Raw genomic sequence first — 6,968 nt, 5'->3', positions numbered from 1 at the left:
GACAATCAGCTTTTGGTCGAGGACTAGACCCGCAGTGGTCATTACCGCTCGACATGTAGCTTCCATGGCCCATAGGCAACTTCCCCATCCGAGGGCTACTGCATCCAGTTTTGCCGAATAATAGCCGATCCCCATGTTCTTGTGTCAGTATAGCTGTCATGTATCCTTCTTTCTCATGGACAAACACTGTTGGGGATTCCCAGAGCCGGTGCTGAACACAAAACCTTTTTCAAACTCAGGAAGGCCTCTTGCTGTTCCTTAGTGAGGGTGATGGCTTCTTTCGAGGCACGTTTCCCCTTTAAAATATCATTCAGTGGCTGAGCAAGCTGTGTGAAGGAGTCAATCCAATTTCTGTTAAAGTTACACAATCCCAAAAAAGACCTTAGTTCCTGAATAGTGGTGGGTTTTTTAGCAGCCCGAATGGCTGCAGTTCTATCCTGGGTAAGTTCTCCCTTTCCTTGTGAAATCTTTTGTCCCAGGTATACAACCTCTTCTTGGGATATTTGTGCTTTGTCGATGCTGGCTTTATGTCCTTTCAGCCGAAGGTGGTCCAGCAAAGCTCGTAAATCTTGTTCATGCTGTTCTTCCGTGTTTGAAGCTAGCAGGATATCGTCTACATATTGGATGACTGTGGATGACAGGGGAGGTAATTCTCGCAAATGGCTTTGTAAAGCCATGTGGAATACCGTAGGGCTGTTGTGGAAACCCTGCGGTAACCGGGTCCAAGTATACTGTTGTCCTTGGACCGTGAAAGCAAACCACTGTCGAACCTCCGGTGCCAGAGGCACCGACCAAAATCCGTTAGCCATATCTATAACCGAGAAATATTTATGTTCCAGTTTGAGGGCATTAAAAATGGTGGAGGGATCTGCGACCAAAGGAGCTTTTTGATCAATACACTGGTTAGCTTTCCTATAATCGACAGTCAAACGCCAAGTCTCATTAGATTTCTGTACCGGCCACACGGGGCTATTGGAGGAGCTATGCGTTTTAATAAGCACCCCTTGTTTCTCCAATTGCTGAATAACCGGTAAGATTCCCACGATGGCAATTGGACTGATGGGATACTGTTTAGTGCATGGAGGCTTGGTCCCTGTAAATGACGCAGGCTCCATCTGGAGTAGGCCACAATCGTTCTTATCTTTAGCCCCTATCGGGTGTTCCTTCAATTCTTCTTTCTTCAAAGTTCTAATTGACCATGTCACCCGACCATCCTCGAAATGCAACGATGAATCTATTTGGATTAGAACGTCCATTCCCTTAAGGGGTTGATCTACTGGGCCTATCCAGACCAGCGTGGTTAGTTCATGTGGACCCAGCCCTATAAGTACCGGTGTTGTCCTTTTAATTTCCATTTTATGGCCCCCAACTCCATAGGCTGTACGTGCCCTACCATCCAACGGTAAAAAGTCTCCATATTGTAGGGGTAAGCATGTTAATTCCGCCCCTGTGTCTAAAAGACAGTCCACATCCTTATCGCCCACCCTCACAGTTATAAATAGCCCATCTCCCCTTTGTTGTATTAGTGCGAGGAGGGGGGCCAGGGTGGGCTCTAATCGTTTTTTGCTATCCCAAGTAACTCCTTCTGTTGTTGTATTGTCAGTCGCTTAAATGCTTCTATGAGGTCGTTATCTTGTGACAAGCCTGGCTTGTTGGCTGAATTGTATCCCTGGCTGCGTCCTCTTCCCCAGCCACGACCTTGCTGCACGTCTTGGCCCAGTGACCTTCTTTCCCACAATAATGACATTTTCCAGGTAATTTTCCTAATGACTGTTTATCGGAATCCTGGGATTTCCATCCCATAGCATGTACAGCTCGGACTTTAGCTCCCATATCCCGATCTAATTGGTTACATCGATCCACCAATGCTGCAAAGGTAGTTCCTCTACCTTCCCAGTCCGGTAACACTACCTTAAGCATTTTGGACAGTTCTGGCTTTAGACCTGCCACGAAAGCTGCTTTCAGGGGTCCAAACGCTTGTTCATCCATTTCCTCATCCGTATTATTCATACCCGAATGTTCTAGCCACGTGCATCTAAACTGCTCGTCATACTCCAGGAACTCCTCTGTTCCTTTCTGTTGGCAGGCTGCAATTTTTCCCCAGTCTGTCTTAGCAGGACTGAAGGCTTGCAGCCAGTGTTTAATCACCTCCCATCCTGCGTCTAATTCTTGCTCATTCTGCCCCAAAGCTTCATCTACCTTGTCGTGCAATTTTCTTCCCTGTGTTTTTGGCACCATTATGGTCAAAATTTGCACTCCGTCCCAGGGATGAAGTTGATATATATTTCTTAAGCGGTCCAATTGGTCCCACGTTTTTACTCCCCCTTTCTTTGGATTGGGCAATTCTTTGGACCATTTATCAATTTTCTCTGGGTCTGCCGGATCATGAACTAAGTATTCTTCGTACACCCTTCTCTTTGTTTTTTTGGTTCCGCCCTCATCCGCAGTCTCTTCTGATTTGACTACAACTCGTCTTTTTTTAAACGGAGCAAAGCGCACCCCTAATTCGTCATCCTCCTCCAACACTGTATTGTCGGAGGATTCAGAAACCGTATCTATTCCTCGGTCGTGTCTTCGGGTTTGCGCTTTTAATTTATCCAAACATGGGTACCCTGGGAATTGATCAATACATTTTCCTTTTCCTATTACTGTCTCTTGACCTAATGATTTTTTCCATTCTTTAATTTCACCTTTAAGATCTTTAACTTCCGCTTCCAGCTTTTCAAGTTCAAGTCTTGTCTGTCGCAGCTGTGCACAAACAGCTTACAATTGATCCTTTGTACTGGTCAGTTCTCGATCATGTTGGGAACGCATTATAATTTCATTCCAGTTTCAGATCTTTCCCATAACCGCTAGGGACCATCTAGTTCGCTCTTTATTTTTCATACGGGGCGTTTTTCCCCAGACCCTTTTAATCTCGTCCAAGGACCATTGTCCTTTGGAGGTTCCGTACTTTTGTTCGATCTTAAAACAGGTTTTAGATTAGTTGAATTGTTGCTCTATGTATTCTTTCAACTGTTGGAGAATTAAATCTACCGAAACTTCAGGTGGTGCCTGCCCACCTTTAACAGTTGTAGGCAATTCTTTGTTCTTGTCTCCTGCTGCCATTTCTTTACTCGGGTTCTTTACTGGGGTCTCGAGTCGTAGGCCTGCTAGTCGATCAATAGGTCGGTGATTAATTAACTAACACACCGCCGAATTTTAGACGTCTATGCGACCTCGAGCCGACTACCAACCGGAGGGTTCGCAAACCGGAGGCTTTTGGAATCGCGTAGAAGGAGAGGCGAATTTAGACTTTTGACCGAGGACTTTTTTTTAAAAAAGAAGAGTCCTTACCTCAATATGTAGGTCCGATGTCCAAAATTCAGTTTCTTTCCTCAGCGATCCTGTTCACAGCGCCAAAATTGTTAGATCTCTTAATTTCCGAAGAAATACGAACTCCGATGGTAGTTTTAACTTTTTAATCTTGGCAGAGAGCAATAAACTGCTGGCTGATTGCCAGTTTCTTTGTCTTACTGAAACACATGGTCAAAATGGCTGTATTTATGCCTGAATCAATTTACAGAAAAGAACTCGCCTTCTTTGACCTTATTGGCTCAATTGAAAGTCTTTTAACGTTTTATTGGCTCGCTTCCCAAGGTCCGAAAATGTCAAGTTGATTGATGAGTTCATGCAACATGCCGAACTGCATGTAGCAGCCTTGACTTGGGGGTCTGTGAATTTTCACAGTCTGTCTAAATGAGCCTGTTTGAATACTCTATCACCAATTCACGTCTCATACCATCAAAGTTACCTTTCCTTAAGTTCAGGACCCTAGTCTCTGAATTCACTCTCCATCTTAATAAAGAATTCTACCATATTATGGTCACTCTTCCTCAAGGGGCCTCGCACAACAAGATTGCTAATTAGTCCTTTCTCATTACACATCACCCAATCTAGGATGGCCAGCCCTCTAGTTGGTTCCTCAACATATTGGTCTCGAAAACCATCCCTAATAACCTCCAGGAAATCCTCCTCCACTGCATTGCTACCAGTTTGGTTAGCCCAATCAATATGTAGATTAAAGTCGCCCATGATAACTGCTGTACCTTTATTGCACGGATCCCTAATTTCTTGTTTGATGCTGTCTCCAACCTCACTACTACTGTTTGGTGGTCTGTGCACAACTCCCACCAACGTTTTCTGCCTTTGGTATTCCATAGCTCCACCCATACCGATTCCACATCATCCAAGCTAATGTCCTTCCTTACTATTGCATTAATTTCCTCTTTAACCAGCAACGCCACACCACCTCCTTTTCCTTTCTGTCTATCCTTCCTGAATGTTGAATACCCCTGGATGTAGAGTTCCCAGCCTTGGTCACCCTGGAGCCATGTCTCTGTGATGCCTATCACATCATATCCGCTAACTGCTATCTGCGCAGTTAATTCGTCCACCTTATTCCGAATACTCCTCGCATTGAGGCACAGAGCCTTCAGGCTTGGCTTTTTAACACCCTTTGCCCCTTTAGAATTTTGCTGTACTGTGGCCCTTTTTGCTTTTTGCCTTGGGTTTCTCTTGCCTCCACTTTTACTTTTCTTCTTTCTATCTTTTGCTTCTGCCCCATTCTACTTCCCTCTGTCTCCCTGCATAGGTTCCCATCCCCCTGCCATATTAGTTTAACCCCTCCCCAACAGCACTAGCAAACATTCCCCCTAGGACATTGGCTCCGGTCCTGCCCAGGTGCAGACCGTCCGGTTTGTACCACCTCCCCCAGAACCGGTTCCAATGTCCCAGGAATTTGAATCCCTCCTTTCTACACCACTCCTCAAGCCACGTATTCATCTGAGCTATCCTGCGATTCCTACTCTGACTAGCATGTGGCACTGGTAGCAATCCTGAGATTATTACTTTTGAGGTCCTACTTTTTAATTTAGCTCCTAGCTCCCTAAATTCGTCTTGTAGGACCTCATCCTGTTTTTTTACCTATATTGCTGATACCTATAAACACCACGACAACTCGCTGTTCACCCTCCCTTTTCAAAATGTCCTGCACCCGCTCTGAGACATCCTTGACCCTTGCACCAGGGAGGCAACATACCATCCAGGAGTCTCGATTGCGGCCGCAGAAACGTCTATCTATTCCCCTGATAATTGAATCCCCTATCACTACAGCTCTCCCTCTCTTTTTCCTGCCCTCCTGTGCAGCAGAGCCACCCACGGTGCCATGAACTTGGCTGCTGCTGCTCTCCCCTGATGAGACGTTCTTCAAGAGCGAAGGTATTCTCTTCGAAACAGAAAACAAGTGGTTAAGCTTGATTTGCAAATATGGCAAAATAAGTCCATATCTTTTGTTATGTATAACCATGCAAGTTATGTATGATGATTGTTATAATTATTTCTGCATTAAGGAGGAAGAAGTGCAATATACATAGCTCCAGCCAGTGGACTACTATGGCATTGCAGCCAGTGCTGTTTTACAAGAACATACAGGTCAGGTCACCTGACAGGTTCTGTCCTGCTGAAAACATGACAGAGCGAAAGGGAGAGAGACTGAGCTGGAAAGTGTCTGGAAGTGAACCTGGAGAGAGACTGAGCTGGAAAGTATCTGGAAGTGAACCTAGAGAGAGAGAGACTGAGACTGAGACTGAAGCTGTAAACGTGAAACTGAACTTTCGAGTGGAAGCAAAGCTGGAGTAGCACTGCATGCAGTGTGGGGCTGGGCCGTGAAGGGCGCTCTGTTGCTGCAGTACTTGTGCAGCAGCGATGGCCGAGTGGTTAAGGCGTTGGACTTGAAATCCAATGGGGTCTCCCCGCGCAGGTTCGAACCCTGCTCGCTGCGGCTCACTGTTTTTTTGACGGAATTAAATTTTCGGCCACGATATACAAAATATATTAATACTCCTTGGCCGGTCAATGTACATTGTGTCACTGGGAGCTGCCGCAAGGTACGTGTTCCCGAAGCGATACTGTGTGCGGGTGTGCAGCCCGGGACCCTGCGAGATCTCCCGGACCCCGGGTTTGCAGTCATTAAATCCCAAATGATCACAATCCCTCCCCAAATAAACACAGCGAGTGCGATGATAACCCGACTGTCTGCGCCAGCGGCCCGATTTTCCGGAAGCAGACACAGTAAATACCCAATCAATTCCAGCTCTGTTCGTAGGACATAAGCCTACCGGAATGGCATTGAAAGGGCCACTGAGTTTCATAATGTGCAAGTCAAGTCATTGCATTTTATGAATGATTGTAAAGTCTGTGGCTGTGATTTGTGATCAGAATTCTCAAATTATTGTAATAATGAGGGTTTCAGCAGGTGGCCTGGCAGGGTGTTGCTCCAGCATTTGTCATTTTTAGAACGAATGAAGAGAAGTGTTCAAAGAAAATGGACAAGAACACACAATTTTTGATTAACGCCGCTACGATTTTTCTGGGTTACTGACAGCAGTGACCTGGAGAGTAATCTTCAATTCCTGGAGTCTCCAGGTCAACTCTGGAGGGTTGGCAACCCTAGTATTGGAGGGGGGTTACTGTAAGAGAACTGTTATAAAAACAGAAAATGCAGGAGACAATGGGTCAGACAGCGTCGGTGAAGAGAGAAACAGAGTTAATGTTTCAGGTCGATGACCTTTCGTCAGGGATTTCCAGCATTTTCTGTTTTTATTTCATATTTTCGGCAGTAGCAGTATTAGGCTTTGGTTTTGTCATTTGTACTCGTGCTGTCCCATTATGGCAGTAGCAACTTGAAAGAGTGAATCCTCCTCTGTCTTTAGGCATTTTATTAAAATTCCCACGACCGGAAGCCCTGCAATAGGAGCACTAGTTGTTAAATGGCCTCCTATATTCCATTGCAATTTGCAAGCCACCTATAGGCAGTATCCCAAAATCACAAGCTACTTTTCCTGCAGGCTATGCATTTGCCCAATATTTTCTTGTTTCCTGATATTTTATATCTTTCATGTGTGCCTAGTGGAGCAACATATAGAAAT

General features: G+C 45.3%; 1 non-coding gene across 1 annotated transcript; it reads left to right on the top strand.

Moving 5' to 3' along the window:
* Positions 1 to 5,739: 5,739 nt before the first annotated feature.
* Positions 5,740 to 5,821, top strand: trnas-uga (transfer RNA serine (anticodon UGA)). Its single transcript has one exon. It is a non-coding gene; the product is annotated as a tRNA-Ser (tRNA).
* The last annotated feature ends 1,147 nt before the right edge of the window (positions 5,822 to 6,968 follow it).

This window comes from Pristiophorus japonicus, chromosome 3, assembly GCF_044704955.1.
Source record: "Pristiophorus japonicus isolate sPriJap1 chromosome 3, sPriJap1.hap1, whole genome shotgun sequence".
Taxonomy (NCBI): domain Eukaryota; kingdom Metazoa; phylum Chordata; class Chondrichthyes; family Pristiophoridae; genus Pristiophorus; species Pristiophorus japonicus.
The sequence above is the reverse complement of the archived record's forward strand: the minus strand, read 5'-3'. Positions and strand labels throughout refer to the sequence as shown.